The sequence below is a fragment of the Idiotropiscis lumnitzeri genome, chromosome 2 (genome assembly GCF_059441095.1).
Source record: "Idiotropiscis lumnitzeri isolate Australia: NSW breed Sydney's pygmy pipehorse chromosome 2, RoL_Ilum_1.0, whole genome shotgun sequence".
NCBI lineage: Eukaryota > Metazoa > Chordata > Actinopteri > Syngnathiformes > Syngnathidae > Idiotropiscis > Idiotropiscis lumnitzeri.
In genome coordinates, this window is record NC_142392.1 from 26,255,289 (window position 1) to 26,271,906 (window position 16,618).

The window sequence follows — 16,618 nt, forward strand, 5'->3', positions numbered from 1 at the left end:
GAACCCACAACATCAACACTGTTTAGCACCTCATCAGTCAGAATTGAAACAAAAATAATGTCACAACCAAGGTCACGTCTCCAGTGCAGCTAAATACTCAGATAAAACAAACTACAATGTCCAAAGTGTGAAGTTTCTTCTTCACTAATTAGGGTCAAGGGTTCATCGTTACATTAAATAAAATCAATGAATGACAATGATGTGAATTAAAACATATTAAATGAATTACAATTAATTTTTAAATGAATATACTTGTTCTCTGGGTCTATATCAACTACACACTGCACATGAATACAGCCAACAGTGGGGCGAGTGAAGTGTACTCTCCATAACCAATTTCATAGGTTGGATGGCTAACCAAATTGGAACCGAAAGTTGAAGTTCCTGATCTAAATGTTTGAGTCAACTCAAACGTCAGTCACTGAACACAGCGCCGATGCTTGTCGCTCTTATTTTGAAACTCACAATTGCACCACTTACAGTGGCGGACTTTCGACGCTCCTCTGACATTCCAAAAAGTGGCACGAGACTTGCTGCGATGCCTCGTGGGCGCCACCGTGTGCCCACCTGTTGAACTGCATGAAGCGTGGTGTTATGAGTTGAATAGCCCGAGGACGACATTACAAGTGTTGGCCAAGTTACTTCCAAAATGTAATATCCAGTAACACTGTCTTTGTAGAGCAGTGCTTCCCAATTATTTTTCTTCACGCCCCCTCTACCAATAAGAAAACAATTTGCGCCCCCCCACCTCCAATTTTTTTTACATTTTGTACGAATGTACATGTTTACTGCATATTGATGTTAGATTATGTCAAAAAATGTCCCCGAGCAAAGCTAAATTGATCAGAAATATAATTGTGAGAACTATTATCGAGAGGATCTCTCAACTCAGTACTTTGTGGTGCAAATATTGATGATATGACAAATATTCACGATACTGTAACAAATTGGGTTGTCTGTTCTCGTGTTGACATTTGTGTTTCTCAGAGTTGTGTTGTGTCCGATTTCTTGAATGCATCGCGCAACTCACTAGACAGGAGGTGTGAGTGAGAGTGTGAGAGTGTGTGAGAGAGAGAGAGAGAGAGAAACAGAGAGACAGAGTGAAAGAGAGAGAGGGGTGCGAGTTGTTTGATCGGTTACGGCCAATAGAGCCGTTTTCTATAAGAAAAAAAAAAAAGTCGAGAACTGAATGGAATTCTGACATGGTCTTTTAAAGACGTTCCAATACGTTTGACGTCGAACCTCTTCGTCGTGATGACGTCATCCGCTTTGACGTCATCCTGCCTGAGAGCGTCTGCTAAATTGCTAACGTAGCCGTCGTCTTATGATGTTTCTATATGTAATGGTTGGAATACAACATTTCTGTTAATAGCTGCTGGCTCTCCACCCAAACGCGTTTCAAGTCAGACCAATGATAAAAGTCGAGCGTACATCGATCGAAGCACTTATTACTGTGTAATTCATTTTAGCGATTAGCACGGTGAGCGCTGCCTCGTTCGACGACTCGTTTACAACGCTTCTAGGTTTAGCACTGCAGTGAGGCCAGCCTCCACTCGCAAAGACAAAGTCAAGCCAGCCGCCACTGTTATTTTTAATACTGTGCTTCACGGTGCATTCCGGTAATGCGCCGAAAGCGCTTGCTGATGGCCACCTTCAAAATAAAAGCTGTGAAACTCATGGCTGCACGTCAGTGGTTTGGATTTAAAATAATGTTATTAAACTTCTCTGTTCACCCAGGGGGAATGGAAACTGACTCAGAATTGCTATAAGAAAGGTTATGAATTGAGATAGAAAGAGAAATCAACGTTAACTGTGCACCAATGGCTGACATTACAACTGATTTGTAAAAAATCATTAAAAATTAAGTTTTCGTTATCCCGCAACCAGACCGGTGCTGGGGCACACTAGGCCACCCCAGGTACCAACCAAAGTACTTTCATCAAAATCTGATGCAGAATTTTAAAATAAAACGCAGAGGAAATCTCAACTTTTGACCAACACAATTGAATTTGAAAAATGGAAACTTAATTTTTAATGATTTTTCGAAATCAGGTGTAACGGTAAAATTTTGATGAAAGTACTTTGGTTGGATACCATGGTTGGCCTCGTGTGCATCAGCAGTAGTCTGGTTGCAAGATAACAAAAACTTAATATTATGATTTTTCAAAATCGTGTGTAACGGTCAAATTTTGAGATTTCTTCTGTGTTTTATTTTGAAATGCCGCAACAGATTTTTATGAAAGTACCTTGGTTGGATACCTGGGGTGGTAAAGTGTTCCCCGGCCCTTGTCTGGTTTTGGGATAACAAAAACTTAATTTTTAATGATTTTTCGTAATCGGTTGTATAGATCAAAAGTTGAGATTTCTATGGCCTTTTATTTTGAAATGCCACATCAGATTTTGATGAAAGTACCTTGGTTGGATACCTGAGGTGGCTTAGTGTGCCCCAGTGCTTGTCTGGTTGCGGGATAACAAAGACTTAATTTCTTCATGAATTTTTGAAATCGGGTGTAAAGGTCAAATTTTGATATTTCTCCTGCCTTTTATTTTGAAATGCCACATGAGATTTTGATGAAAGTACCTTGGTTGGACACCTGGGGTGGTCTTGTGTGCGCCAGCGCTTGTCTGGTTGCGGGATAAACAAAACGTAACTTTTATTAATTTTTTCAAATTTGGGTGTAATGGTCAAGCATTGAAATTTATTTTGTCTTTTATTTTGAAATGCCACACCAGATTTTGATAAAAGTACTTTGGTTTGGATAGCTGGGGTGGCCTACTGTGCCGCAGCGTTGGTCTGGTTACATGATACAAAAACTTAATTTTTAATGATTTTTCAAAATCGGGTGTGACTGTCAAATTTTGAGATTTCTTTTTTCTTCTATTTTGAAATGCCACATCAGATTTTGGGATCACGACAACTGAATTATTTGTGATTTTTCAAATTCAGTTGTATTGGTCAAAAGTTGAGATTTCCTCTGCGTTTTATTTTGAAATTCCACATCAAATTTTGAGGAAAGAACTTTGGTTGGATACCTGGGGTGGCCTGTGTGCCCCAGCACTGGCCTGGTTGCAGGATAACAAAAACTTAATTTTTAATGATTTTTTATAAATCAGTTGTAATGTCAGCCATTGATGCACAGTTCACATTTTTTTCTCTCGATATTTCAATTCAGACCATTTCTTGTTGCAATTCAGAGTCAGTTTGCATTCCCCCTGAACAGAACAGAGAAATTTAATAACGTTGTTTTAAATCCAAACCACTGACGTGCATACTTAAGTGGCGGCTGGCTTGACTTGGATCTTGCGAGCGGTGGCTAACCTGACTGCAGTTTGTTAGCGGGGGGTTGTTGATTTGTCATCGCGCAGCATGTTGCTGCTGCTGTGCACGGACTTAGATATAGTACAAATAAAGCTCATACTGCTGCGGCGCAAGATAGTATTCAAGTAGCGGCGAAAGAAATTACCTCTGGGTCAATGAGCGACAGGGCAACGTTTGTCTTCTTTTTTTTTTTTTTAAATCAGTACTGCGAGACCTACTGTGTGAACTAGGGGCACAAAGCGCAGCTTTGACGATCTCAAATTTGCGTTGTCCGAGATCGCAATTTCGGTTCCAAAACCATACACATCGTTCAGCCGTACTACGGCGGAAAAAAAAGCATGTTTCCCAGGGTAACACGCGCCCCCCTCAGCATCGCACCGCGCCCCCCAAGGGGGCGCACCCCGCTATTTGAGAAGCACTGTTGTAGAGCAACTCATTATTTTTATTTTTTTAACTTAATTTATTTAATAATGATTTTTGACACTTTGAAAGGCAAATTCAAAATTTTCTCCCATACTGTAGCTGGTAACGTTAACTCGCAATGAAGATATTTAACTTTGTAATGTGGGCTATAATAGTAAATAGTTTGAGTCTATGGTGGGAGCTCGCTACCGATGATCAATATTTATTATGTAGTGTACTTCCATATGGTCTAACATATGCCCAGTAATAATTCTCTTCTCATGACCATGACAGGACTGTTGTTCTTAGGATTAAATAGCCTTGTGTAAAACCCTACAGTACTACAAGCTACTTTCTTGAGAGGCAACAGGCCTCAACATTGTGTATGGCGGGTTGGGAAAACTGACGGGGAACGAGGCTTCCCAGGGTATGGAAGCACTCATAGGGGGCCCTGAATTCGACGATATGGCCCCGAGGAGCTGAATGGGGGGGGCTAAACCTGGTCTCCCTCAGGAGGCTTTTGGAGGGGTGCCTGACATGCATGTGGAGCGCACGCACGCACAACTTTTTGGAGAGACTTCTTTTGACATAAGCATGTGACGAGAATAAAATCTTATTTTTTTTAACCTAAATGGCTGTATCAGAGCAGTTCATCACCAATCCAGCCTTGCTCGGCTGCCTCTCTGGAAGGACAAAATCGTATCAATAGCCTATCTTTGCTTTTTCAGAGTGGCGCTGGTGACTTGCTCACTGGCTTTGAGCAGAGTATTAAAATGCATTAAATTCCCCTTTTGAATATGCGCCTTGAAAAGCTTTAGTTTGTTGACAAACGCAAACACACTTTGCACCAGGTCAGGCAGCATTTTTAACTTACCCTTGAGTGTCAGGTTCAGTCTGTCCAAGTGACACAGCATGTCGACTCAAAATGCCAGATCCTTAATCCACTCAAGGTCCGAGAGCTCGGGATAGTCCTTGTCCTTCAATTTCACTGCATCCAAAAGCTCAAAAAAGCGAAGAGTACCTTGCTTTTTGCAGCCACCTCATCGTGCAGTACAGTTGCAGGGCACCTAGAGGCCCTTGGTCCAGCTCAGCGATGAGATTCCTGAATTGCCTGTGGCTGAGCGCATGTGTGTATTATCTGTGATTGCGTTGACGATTTCCATCACAGGCCGCGTGACGTTTTCTAAATTCACTGATTTAGACACGAGCTGCTCCTTGTGGATGATGCAGTGGAAATTCCAAAAGCCGGGAAATGTTTGATTAACTTTGCACAGGCCCACCAGCCCGTTCATCCGTGGCTATTTAGTTCAGGTATGGGTCGTTTTGCTTTTGCAAATGCTGCCATCATTGATTCTATCACATCTATTCCAAGGGTATAGGAGTTCGTCTTTGATCATACGTGCAAATATTGCCAACTGAGGCCTGTCTTGTATGTCACAACTCTCATCTCATGCCACACTAAAATACTCACATTCTTGAATGTCAGAGTGCAACTGTGATTCAACGGCCGTATTAATATCCGATATTCTGCGTTCAACACTGTGGTGGAACAGTTGGATGTCTGATACTCCGTTTTAGTTTGTCGTCTTCACGGGGCAATATTTCAACGGCGTCAATCAGGCATTTTTTAATGAAGTCCACTTCGTTGTACGTTTTTTTTAGCCCGTGCGATGTTCCAAGCCCGTTGATATGAGCCAAGCGTTACTCAGAGTCTGAGTGTTTCGTAAACTTTTTGAAAAACTGCATCTGCTTTTCTGCCTGACTTTTCAAAGCAACCAACTTGTGCTTACAAAGTTCAGTCCCTTCTGGAAATTTTTGTTTGATGTTTGGATGAAGTGAGCTGAAGTGAGGCTTAAGATAGGAAGCTTTGAAATGCACTCATGCTGCGTGCAATATAAGACAGACCGGTGTCGCGATCATCGTAAGGTTTATTTTGATTAATTAACTGCGGTTAAATTGTACTAACTCCAGTACACTTTGTCACCACTAGGGGCACCACGTTGTTTTTTTTTTCTTTAAAAGGCTTAAACAGACGAAAAACCTGTGAAAATCAGTCATTTGTTGTAAGGCTGCTACATTTAGAGAATTTGATTACGCGATATAATCTTAGATGTTCCCAACTTTTATTCAAGCAAACACACACACACACTACACAATGTAGTTTTACGAGGTTTTACTAAGCTGCTTGACGTCTCAGGCCCACCTGCGGAGGAGCACGAGACAGCGTTCTGAGCGCTCGCTGTGGCCAACGGTTTCATTGGGCTCGGTAAGCATGTCTTTAGGTGCAGCGGTGGATGTCTCTTCATCCACTGCGCCGTGCCGAGACCCATGAGCACTTAACACTGCTCATAGTTGAAAAACAGCATGTGCCAGAACAATGGTCCCTGACTGTGCATGCACGTGGTCAGGGGAGAAACAGAGACCACGTGGCACAAAGGAGGCCACAAAGAGGAGGCCAAAAGAGAGTGCACAAAAAAGAGAGCTCAAAAAGCGAGAGCGGGTGACGGGAAGTAGCTTCAGCTTTATACTCTGCGTTGCTCGAGTGAGGCCGCTCCTGTCGACTCATGTGAGATAGGGAGTTGTCCTCATGGACACACCTACCCAGGTGTATTTTGCAGAAATAATTAAAAGGGAATAAAGAGTTGATCACGGCCACATCTTTGGTAATATATTTTAAACTAAAACTTTGAACATCTGTTAAGTTTAAAATTGTTATTATAAGCAATCAATCAACCACAAAGGATTCAGAAGAGAATGACACATTGTAAATCAAAGCGATACCTTTTCTCCCAATTAATGAATCCAGATAATGCACATTGAAGAACATGATCAGACATTAAACACATCATGAAACCCCTTTTCGATATATAATATGCGGGATTATCAAAATTGCATAAAGATGATTTTTAAGTTCTGCTCGAGTTTGTTCTCTTCTTGAACAAAGGACAAAGGCTCTTTTGCAGTTGCGGAGTGTCACAGGATGTAGGTGGTGGGTGGTCCTTCCTATCTTTTGCCAGTATTCAATGTTTCCTGTTAGACACACCAGTGTCACAATTGAAGATAAGGAACAAAGTTTTCTTGAGGATTGTAAATGTGTTCAGCTGGCGAGGGTCTAGATTGTTACACCGGGTTGCCATTATGTTGAACAAAAAAATATTAACTCTCCCACTCTGTCAAATACATCCTGTGTTCTTCTTCGTATTTTTGTTTAACTGTGCATTTTCATTTTTCGATGCCATTTTGAGAGCCAACTTAATGGAAATTGTTTCCAACACAAACGTTGCGCCAGAGATTCTCTCGTCGAGCGTTGGAGGTCACTCGAACAGGCTTACCTCCTCAGCGTGTCATCTAGCTGAAGGGGGAATGAAAGGCAGCGTGTACCAAGCATTTTTGACGCATGTCATGTGAAAGCTCCTGAAGAGCCGCATGAAACTAGCCAAAGAGCCCCATGAGGCTCAGGAGTCGCGGGTTGGCCAGGCAAGTTGTAGAATGTAGCCAAGGACTGGCTAGACACTGAGTGTAAATTATGTGCGTAAAGAGTTCAAAGGCAAACTGAAATGCTTCATCTGCATCTGTTATACAAGACAACAGTGCAAGAACATGCGAGTGCGCCACCAAGCTGCAGGAATCTGTCAGACGAGACTAATCCCCCGAATGTGTCCTCAGCCAACTCGTGTGGTGATGGGTGGCTGCTGTACGGCTCCAGCTGTTACAAGAAGATGGCTGTCACCAACGGTTGGCTGGGGGCCCGTCACGACTGCATCCTGGAGGGCGGCGACCTGGTCTCCATCACCTCAAAGGACGAGAACGACTTCGTGAAGAAGACAATGGGCGCGACGAAGCACTTCTGGTTGGGACTCTCTAATATGGTGAGATCGAAGCACAAGCGGCTGGTGACTCTGTAGTGGTACTCCTGTGACAACCGGCATGGGTTTCTGCAGGAATGCGACGAGGTCTGGTGTCACTTGAAAAATGGAAGCCAGGCCTGGAAGTGGTCCAATACAAATGTGGCAACAACCTACACAAACTGGAGCCGAAATCACCCCGAAAGGTAAATGCATGCGAGCCCACACATGATGAGGAAAAAGCTTTTGCTGATGTTTGATCAGAAATGAGGGCAATTATTCCTCATTTGTCTCACTTCATGACTACTCCCGACAGCTCCAACGTTGAGTCCTGCGCGTACGTCAACCAAGGGGGATGGCCAGAGCCTGGCAAGTGGAGGTCTGCCCTGTGCGCGTCTTCTCTGGCGTACATGTTCGAACGGCCGCTGAGCGGTAAGCCTGCACGTCTGTCGTCATGTTGACGCTGAAAGGAGAATAATGCAATCACGTCGTCTTCCTGCAGGTTGCCCGCGCGGACGGCCGTGTAAAGGCGACGGTTATATTTTCAGACCAATGGAGAGTGAGTTGCAGCAACAATTCTTGTTCCACCATCGCCGTCCGTCATGGTTTCCTAATAAGTGTTTATTTTGTGGCTTCAGCTTCCGAATGCGACCCTGGCCACTTGCTGTACGGCGAGTATTGCTATGGTTACGAGGAGACAGAGAGAACTTGGCAGGAAGCTGAGGAGTTCTGTGTGGCTCAAGGAGGTCACCTGGCCAGCATCCACTCCTATAAAGACGGCCAATGGTTGTTTGGTGAGCACCAAGACAAACTAACGATTGTCAACATCCAACAAGGTTGGCTGCGCTTGTCCGAAAGCTCTTGTTGTCCTTTCCTCAAGGTCACAGCTTGCCTTGGGATTTGTGGATTGGCCTCAAGAAGAACAACCTGAACCGCAACTATGAGTGGAGTGACAAAACACCTTTCGTAAGTGGTTTTTGCCAGTGTGAAAAAGTCATTTGGCAAGAGCTGGAAAAGTGTTGTTGAATAAGCAGAAAAAGAAAATACATGACAACTTGAAAATACTCCATTTGAAGGTAGAATTTAGAATTTTCTTGAAAAAATGAAGAATATTAAAAAAAACTAAGACAATCAGTCCAATAGAAAAAAAGTGAAATCCATCCATCCATTATCTGTACCACTATTCCTCACAAGTGTAGCGGGGGATGCTGGAGCCTAGCTCAGCTATCTTCAGGCAGTGAGCGGGGTACACCCTGAACTGGTTGCCAGCCGCAGTAAAAGTGAAATAGTCGGAAAAAAGTCTCATGTCTTCAGGAGGGAATTTGCTAACTTCCGTGAATAAAGTGCCAAATTCAGGAGAGTGGTCATTGTTTTAAAAGTTGCCATTTTGCTATGTACGATGTTGTTCTTTGACAACTGACAAACGAGAAGAGTGAAAAAAGGCAGGAAATTGACTTTATCATTTGAGTGCTTGTTAAGTAAACGTGGGAAGCCGACCAGACCGACTGAAACACGCTTCATTCACGTCCACAATGTCATCCGCAGGACTACCACAAATGGGTGGAGAGCAAAACTGAAGATTGTACAATATTGGGATACATGGAATCAATGTATCCCAGAAGCTGCACTTTGAAATATCGTCCCCTCTGCCAAAAAGGTCCAAAAGTCCTGAGTTCTCACTTTACACTTAATCTTGTCGTGCGCGCTCTGATATTTGTTCCCTCTCACATCCCTGCAGCCAAGCACCAAGAACCTCAACCTCTGCCAGGTAGGCGTCGCACACTGCGGTCAACATGTGGTCACCTGTCACACGTGTGACTTTGATCTCAAGCGCCGTCTCGCTTGCAGGCTGGACTGATAAATGCGGCTTGTGGCTGGACAGCCCCTCCGACGACATCTGCTACCTGATCAACCACAAGTCCACCAAGACCTGGATGCAGGCCCAAGACGACTGCCAACGCCTCGGAGGGAACCTGCTCAGCATCACCGACTCACACGAGCAGACCGTCGTACACGGCAAGATAGTCATCTCCGTCAAAAATGATCAATTCATCGTAAATTGCGGAAAGATTTTCTGCATGATTCAAACAGCGGTCGTGTTGTTAATTATTGCAAGTTAAATTTTTTGTTAATTAAGCTTCAGGGCTTCTTCCAAGGCAAACGCACCCACTTTGTTCTTATTTTTTTAATTTCTTTTTTAACAAATGGATTACACTAGGGAACAATTTGGAAAGGAAAAAAATCTGTTGCATTAGATATTTATGATGATGAAAGCTGAAATTGACATGGTGATTGGAAAATTATTTTCAGGACAAAGTTTGTTTTCTCCACTGCTGAGTCTCCAGAGAAGCAAAATTCCACAAATTTGCTGTAGTAAAAAGAGCCAATTATGAGAGGACTCATGTCCGGCGACGGGGCAACTTATATGTGCACCCCCAATTAAGACAGTGTGGTGAGAGTTGAGTGTAGCTCCCAATTGGCCAGTAGCCTTTCTCTTCAACTTGTAATCCGTTCCTTGTAAGTTTTGGGTTATGCTTTTGCTTTGGAAAGCAAGGACCCAACCAGAAAGTGAATGCGTTGTCTCAATGCTTTTTCCATCAACAAATGTCGGGAAAAGGCTTTTTTATGTTATTATTGCAGCAAATTTCACAGTATGATTTCAAGATAAACATCACACAAGATACTCATTCTATTTTCATGACGACTTCATTATATTTGATAGAACCAGAGAACAATTCAAGAAAATTATTTCTATTGTCCTGTGCAATTTTTCACTCCGTGAGGCTCCACAGCTGGACCTGCTGTGTGTGCCTCACATGCTAAAACATCTTGGCAACCCTGCCCTAACCCTGACCATTACACTTCTGAAATGGCTCCAACTCTTGACGCATGTTTTCCTTTGACCAAAGCTCTATTCAAGCCTCTGTCGGTCAGCGGTACTTCTGTGTGGTTGGGCGCCAATCGCTCCATCGCTGAAGACGGCAGCAAGTGGGCTGACGGATCTTCGTTCAGCTTCGTCCACTTTCACGTAGGTCGGTTTCAAAACTGGCTACATTTGGAGAACCGGAGGCGCGCTTAGGATCTGTCGTCTCCTTCCAGGTTCCCCCTATGCCAACTCTGCTGGACCCTGTCTTTCCTTACTCACTGGCAGCGGCTACTGGAAAGCCGACAAGTGCGAGAACAACAAAGGCTACATCTGCAAGAGACGAGCACAAGGTAAGATGTGATGATGCCCCACTGATACCCGTCACGTGTTGACGTCCTCCTTTGTTTTCAAATTGCAGGAAAGAAGCAAGCACTTCTTTTGTCTCCTGACGGTAAGTCTCCTTGTATTGCGACTTGAAAAGAGGCGAGACAAAAATGACATGACTGAGGGTGGCACATAAACTAAGTCTCAAATTTTTTCCGTCTCTCAAAAAAGCACATTTGGACTAATTGCATTTTGTTTCCATCTTCATTTTCAAATTTCTTAAATATATCTCGCAAAATAATTGGTTAGTTGAGTTACTGTCAGGGGCGGAGTCGCATTTTCTTTCAGTGGGGTGGCTAGGCTAACACAGCAACTCATTCCGATGACACGCGCATGCTACCACACATGTGCAATCTGCCTTGGCTACACAGTGCACATGTAGCACATGTGCGAATTTGTTCACCGTTGGATGGAGGAGGCCTTTGATGCTGAGGTTGGGCCTGAAGGAGGTTTCAGGCCTCGTGGCCCGCAAGGTGTTTCGTCTTCGTGTAGATTGTCAGTCAGGCAGGTCAGCTCGGAATTGAAGCGACTGCACTCTCCCTTGTGGAATTGCTCCTGTTTTTATCTTGTTTCCCCAAACATGAAAATAAGACAGTCATGTTTCTGGCTAACGTAATGAAGTCAAGTGAGGGAGATTCCTGTTTGATGGCGGTGGGACAAAATGTGGAGGACACATCTTCTTGTCTTGGAAGGAACCCCTGGAATGGCCAAAGTGGCCCTAAAAATAGCCGCTCCCTTCGTCCTGACAAAAAACTTACTTGCTGAGATGCCTCGATGGCGCCACATAATGCCCACTTGTGGAACTGTATGAAGCGCAAGAACATGCGAGTGCGCCACCAAACTGCTCGAATTTGTCAGACAAGACTAATCCCCCGAATGTGTCCACAGCCAACCCGTGTGGTTATGGTTGGCTGGTGCACGGCTCCAGCTGCTCCAAGAGGATGGCCGCCCCCAACGGTTGGCTGGGGGCCCGTCACGACTGCATCCTGGAGGGCGGCGACCTGGTCTCCATCACCTCAAAGGACGAGGACGACTTCGTGAAGAGGGCAATGGGAGCGAAGACCCGCTTCTGGCTGGGACTCTCCAATCTGGTGAGATGGAAGCACAAGCGGCCGGTGACTCTGTAGCGGTACTCCATTGACAACCGACATCGGTTTCCGCAGGAATGTGACGAAGTCTGGTGTCACTTGAAAATTGGAAGCCAGGCCTGGACTTGGTCTGACACGCATGTGACGGCGACATACAACGAGTGGGCCACAAATCACCCCGAAAGGTAAATGCATGCGAGCCCACACATGATGAGGAAAAAGCTTTTGCTGATGTTTGATCAGAAATGAGGGCAATTATTCCTCATTTGTCTCACTTCATGACTACTCCCGACAGCTCCAACGTTGAGTCCTGCGCGTACGTCAACCAAGGGGGATGGACAGAGCCTGGCAAGTGGAGGTCTGGCCTGTGCGCGTCTTCTCTGGCGTACATGTGCGAACGGCCGCTGAGCGGTAAGCCTGCACGTCCGTATTCATGTTGACATTTAATGCAGATAAATGCAATCACGTCGTGTTCCTGCAGGCTGCCCGCATGGACGTCCGTGTAAAGGCGACAGTTACGTTTTCATACCAATGGAGAGTGAGTTGCAGCAATAATTCTTGTTCCACTGTCAGCGTCCGTCATGGTTTCCTAACAAATGTTTCTTTGGGCCGTCAGCTTCCCACTGCGACCCTGGACACTTCCTGTATGCCGAGTATTGCTATGGTTACGAGGAGACAGAGAGAACTTGGCATGAAGCTGAGGAGTTCTGTGTTGCTGACGGAGGCCACCTGGCCAGCGTCCACTCCCAAAAAGACGGTCGATGGTTGACTGGTGAGACGAACTGACGATGGCAGCAATCGTCCCACAGTTCTTTTCGACATCCAGCAGCAAGGTTGGCGGCTCTTGTACTAAAGCCCTTGTTGTCCTTTCCTCAAGATCACAGGCAATCAACATCGATGCCTTTTGTGGGATTCAAGAAGACAGGCAACGTCTACAAGTGGAGTGACAAAACCAGTGCAGTAAGTGAAAGGTTTATGGCATTTCGAAAAAGTCGTTTGGCAAAGCTGTAAAATTTCAAACCGGGAACAAAGTGTCATTTTAGCATAACAGTAATTCTTACAAATAAAAAAGTACCTCTTCGAAAGATATTTATTGGAATAATGTCATTTATACGCGAAACCTGTGGCGGGCCGAGAATTTCACTCGCGGGCCTTCAGTGAAGTTCTACTTGAATAAATCTCCCTCATAATACCATCATTGATGACACCACGGTTGGACAAGTGATATACAGAAACGCAATTACACAGTACGAAGAGACTGTTGAACAATATAGCTTCTCTTGAAAGGTCCGTCTTGAAAATGGCCTCACAAGCTGTTTTGAAACAATTCTGACACTGCTCATGATCAATTACAGCATCAATAAGAGTGACTAGTAGCGAGACTGATACCCAATCGCCAGGCTACAATGGGTTAAGTTGTCTGTTATATCCAATCAGACAAGCGTGACCCCTTGAGTAGACACTGCTTATAATCAATTACAGTATCAAATAATATAATAGTCACAACTCATGATCAATTGCTATGACTTATTATTAACTTCAGGATCACGGATCGTGGGCGACTTACATGGACAACAAACACTTCACTGCGTTAAACAAGCGGCACATTTTATTTAACCCACAGTATAAAGTGTACAAGCAAGCAAGCAACAATTGTATCTCAGCTCATAGATTACATGCAATACATAAATCTCATTACCGTGTGCTGGAAGGACAGAGAGCCCCGGCGTCCTCAGTAATGCGAGCAAAAAATACGATGCTGGGCGTCCGCGCGTAGAACCCTCAGCCGACTCTACTTACGTTTTGCCTCCGTCACATTCTTATAGCCAATATCGCACCCCATCCCCTCCCGTTCGAGTGCGCTTTGATGGTTCGCATGGCCCTTCGCACAACTTTGGCCTTTGCCAATCCTCACTCCCTTTTCGTTATCGGCTGTACCTTTTCGCATGAGTCAGACATTCCTGGTGCTTAGGCCCTGTACGAATTCTCTCCAATTATTCCCGTTCTCATAACACATCGATGCAGCCTGTGCAAATTCTCACAACACATCGACACAGCCTGTGCAAATTCTCATAACACATAAACACAGACATCTACTAACGCGTGTATATAGGCATAAAATGGTTATTATGCAGCATTTATGTGGTAAAACAACATTAATAAACCATATTTCACTTCACAAGCGTATCTGCAATTCAATCCACACTTTTCCTTCCTTCGGTCATTGTGGTTTTAAAAAAGCAAAAAATATATTTTACATTTTCGAACGGTCGCCTGTTACGACTTCCAGGCGTGTTGATTACGCATAGTGAGTATCCAATCACAAAACGCGTTTCTCACCTTCAGCGTAAGACCAGCGAGAAGGCTCATTGTAACCAACTCGTGATCTGATTGGCCATCGCAACTGTCTATCAAATATGAAAGCTCATTTACTTGGACAGAATCGATGCCTGGCAACACGAGCTAGCGGAATTCTGACTGGATTAAAAACTCTCACCTAAAATTATAACGCTTGGCTATTATATGACATCAATGTGCAGATTCTGATCATTTTTTCTTGATTATGTAAGGCCAGCAGAGAAGGCCTTGACGGCGCGCCACTGCGGGAAACAAAGTGAAACTTGATGAGATTTGAGGATATCATTTTACTGAAATGTTGGAGGCAAGACAAGTAATCAACTGACGCTTGCGTCACATTTTGTCACAAAAAATAAGTACCTTGACAATTAATTGACCATTTCTGTGTTGAAAATGCCTCACTGTCTGTGACGATGATGCAATATTCATGGTTGACCAATGGCTGTGTTCGGGGCTTCCTGAAAAATCATTTTGGAAGTGCGAGCATTCCGCCTGACGCCAGAATCATTTGAGTGCTTATGAAGGAAATGCGGCGGGAAGCTGATCCAATGGCGTCCCCAATGTTGTCCACAGAACTACCTCTCATGGGACCCACGCAATCCTTCCGGAGACTGTGCGCTACTTTCATCTTCTGGACATTTCTATGGCGGCTCCTGCACTTCCCCTGAGCCATTCTTCTGCCAAAAAGGTCCAAAAGTTCAGAGCGTCACTTTGTACGTCTTCTTGTCGTGCGCTCTCTCATATTTGTTCCCTTTCGCATCCCTGCAGCCAAGCGCCAAGGACCTCAACCTCTGCCAGGTGGGTGTCGCATCCTGCGATCAACATGTCGCCTGTCGCACGTACTACTTTGATCTCAAGCGCCGTCTCGCTTGCAGGCTGGACTGACAAATGCGGCTTGTGGCTGGACGGCCCCTTCGACGACATCTGCTACCTGATCAACCGCAAGCCCAAGACCTGGATGCAGGCCCAAGACGACTGCCAACGCCTCGGAGGGAACCTGCTCAGCATCACCGACTCACATGAGCAGAGCTTCGTACATGGTAAGATACAATACAAACCCATCCGATACAACTTATTTCATAGAGATGGCCGTCCATCAAAAATGATCAAGATTGCGCAACAATTCTCTTTATAATACTTATAGTGGTTGTGTCGGTAATTATTGCAAATTCATTCTTCTTGTTTATAATGCTACACGGCTTCTTTTTCTTCTCCAAAGAAACCGATTAATCGACAACTACTTGATTACACTAGGGAACAATTTAGAAAAAAATAATCTGTTGGATTTGAATATTATGCTGATGAAAGATGAAATTGTCATAATGATTGGAAATAGGACGACAAGTTTTTTTCTCCACAGCTTAGTCAGTCACCAGAGATGCAAAATTCCATTGATTTGCTGTAGTAAGAATTACGATTCGACTCATATCTGGCAACGTGTCAACCGGCCCAGGTCTTCTGGGGGCCCTAAGCAAAGTTTCCTATGTGGGCCCTCTAACTGATCAGCAGCACCAAACATTCCGCTATTGATGACTCAATAGCCCTATCATGTCAATGTGACAGCAGCAATCTCTTCATTTATACTTTTTGTCATTGCAAAAACGGCACCGCTAAAACATTGGCTCCTTTATAATCAGCTACTGCGGTACAAGTCAAGGCAGGATTACACCACAAAAAAATTGACATTTTCCTGCCTCTTAATGTGTTTTAATTTGGTCCCAAGTCATTGAATTTACACTTCAAAGCAATAGCCTGATAGTGATACAAAAATAAAATAGTTTTAACCTAATCTCAGACAAGAAGACTGAGAATTAATGAGTTGAATGAATTATTTGATAAACGAGCCCAACGAAAGTATCCGAGTCAAATTAGTATTGCCGTACCATAATGAGTACCTGTTTCTAATTACATGCATATTTTTTTCTTTCTTTTTTCATGGAATAAGATCAAATGTACCATGTGTCATTAGAGTTGTATTATTATTATTCTTATTATATTTATTATTATTACTGCCGCCAAATTATTAAATATATATTGCAATCCCATTGGTGCCAGACCAATTTTAAATTAAACAATAAATACAGAAGTAAATTACACCAACATGGCCAAAAAAGCCTAATGCGAGATCTAACGTTGCTTGCAACTCTAACGTTCCTGAAAATAAAATGAATAGGCACAGCGCACAAACACAATTTAAGCTTTTTCTCCTTTTAAAATATCGGTTAAAAAAAAGTTCTGTCGCATGATGACGCAGGAATAGTGGGGGGCATTCGCGGTCTGCTATTCTCAACTTAAATACAAGGCCCCGACATCCTATGCACTTACCTCAATATAGTTTGTGTTTCACATTTTCCTT

The 16,618-nt window shown here is 43.9% G+C and overlaps 2 pseudogenes; both read left to right on the forward strand.

Moving 5' to 3' along the window:
* The first annotated feature begins 7,440 nt into the window (after nucleotides 1-7,440).
* On the forward strand, nucleotides 7,441-8,027 carry LOC148342118 (C-type lectin domain family 3 member A-like; annotated as a pseudogene).
* Nucleotides 8,028-11,757: 3,730 nt separating this feature from the next.
* On the forward strand, nucleotides 11,758-12,344 carry LOC148342119 (C-type lectin domain family 3 member A-like; annotated as a pseudogene).
* Nucleotides 12,345-16,618: the final 4,274 nt, after the last annotated feature.